The following is a 2,100-nucleotide window of genomic DNA, read 5'->3' on the forward strand; positions in this document are numbered from 1 at the left end:
TCTTTCTAACGAGCGCACACGCCCTATAGCAAAAACCTCCAAAAAAGAGGGAGAGAGAGAGAGAAAAGAGTTTGAAATTATGGAGCTAATAGGAAAATGTAGTAGATACACCGAACTGGTGGATCTTCTTTCCACCAGGTAGCCCATATTTAGATTCCTTTGGTTATAACAAGAGAAAGACTTCTAGGTACAAACTGACACAAGATAGTTACATCTTTAAAAATGAAATTGTTTGGGAGCAGCAAATGGCATGGTGGTTAAGGTGCAGGACTCCCACATGGCCAACCAGAGTTCAAGTCTCAGACCTGGTGACTTGCTTTCTCATTTTCTCTCTCTTTCTCTCTCTCTCTCTGTCTGGTGAGCACACATGCCCTATAGCAAATTTTAAAATAATAATTAAAAGTAAGTAAATAATTCTAAAAAAAGGGGATTGATTGTTTTGTTTTATAAATTTTCCTTTGTCCCTATCTCAGACAATGCTAAACAAAATTCAGACATCCAGACTTCTGGCCTTCTGTGGAAGGCAGAATTTCTTTGAACGTTCAAACATCCCCAGCCCCCAGGCTGGCCTGGCTCACTAGACCCAGGGACAAACATAGTGAATATTATTTGCTGCTGACAACCAAGCTCTGAGATGAAGGCAGACAGATGTCGTACAAGGGAAATGCATTCAGATACCTCTTAGAACATTCCTTAAAAATAGGGTGCTCCAGGTTTGCAGATGCTGCCGGCTGAGTTCCTTGCCATCAGCCATGGTCAACCCCACCATGTTCTTCAACATTGCTGTCGATGCGAGCCCTTGGGTTCCATCTTCTTCGAGCTGTTTGCAGACAAATTTCCAAAGACAGCAGCAAATTTCTGTGCTTTGAGCACTGGAGAGAAAGGATTGGATTGCAAGGGTTCCTGCTTTCACAGAATTATCCCAGGTTTTATGTGCCAGGGTGGTGACTTCACACTCCCTAATGGTACTGGCAGCAAGTCCATCTCTGGGGAGAAATTTGATGATGAGAACTTCATCTTGAAACATGCAGGTCCTGGCATCTTGTCCATGGCAAATGCTGGGCCCAACACAAACGGTTCTCAGCTTTTCATGTGCACTGCCAAGACTGAGTGGTTGGATGGCAAGCGTGTGGACTTTGGCAAGGTAAAAGAGGGCATGAATGGAAGCCATGGAGCACTCTGGGTCCAAGAATGGCAAGGCCAGCAAGAAGATCGTGATTGTTGACTGTGGACAACTCAGATGAATTTGACTTGTGTTTTCTCTTAACCACCAGACCACTCCGTCTGTGGCTTAGGAGAGCACCCTCCACCCCATCTGCTCGCTATGTCTCTGTAACCTGCGATTTCGCTGCTGTTCTTTGGGCTCCATATTTTCCTTATTCTCCTCCAAATCTAGCTGAATTGCAAGTTGAGTTTATAATTATAAAATAAAAACTAAGTTAAAAAAAAAATAGTGGGCTCCTGGACCAGTCAGAGGGGGGCAGTGGTACCGCAACATTCTGCAATGCTGGAGGCCATGCGCAACACTGGAATTTGTTTCCTGGATCAGCTTGTACGTGCAAGGCATGCGGATATGTGCCCGTGATCCTGGCTAGCTGGGACGGCAGGGGGTGGGGAGGATCGTGTTATGAGACCTTGTTGAGGGTTCTTGTTTCTCTCTCTCTCTCCCTTTCTTTCTCTCTTGATCATGAAAGGAAGAAAAAATAAGGAAAGGAAAGAGAGAGAGAGAAAGGAAGGAAAGAAAATAAAAGAAACTATATATAAAAAAAAAAAGGTGCGCTCCTGGTGGCAACCACTCACATCTCTTTTACCTCATGTGAGGGAGGTTATTGGTGACATCTGATCATAGCTCTCTCTCATCTGATTCACCTCAAGTCACCTCAAGGGCAAGCGTCTCTATGTTCTCCGATGGAAACCTAGGTGATGGGACCAGCAGATGGTGTAATGGTTATGTCACTGGACTACCACGTAGTCAACCACAGTTCAAGTTTCAGACCCACTTTCACTGGGTGCATGTAGATATGTGTCCAGAATCCCAAGAGGATACTGGAGGAGAAGGGGTTGCGGTGTGGCCATGACCCCGGGGGGGTGATTTCTCGC

General features: G+C 45.2%; 1 pseudogene; it reads left to right on the forward strand.

The window, feature by feature from the left end:
* Nucleotides 1-752: 752 nt before the first annotated feature.
* Nucleotides 753-1,244, forward strand: LOC102484652 (peptidyl-prolyl cis-trans isomerase A pseudogene; annotated as a pseudogene).
* Nucleotides 1,245-2,100: the final 856 nt, after the last annotated feature.

Source organism: Tupaia chinensis, unplaced genomic scaffold (assembly GCF_000334495.1).
Source record: "Tupaia chinensis unplaced genomic scaffold, TupChi_1.0 Scaffold000493_1, whole genome shotgun sequence".
NCBI classification, from domain to species: domain Eukaryota; kingdom Metazoa; phylum Chordata; class Mammalia; order Scandentia; family Tupaiidae; genus Tupaia; species Tupaia belangeri.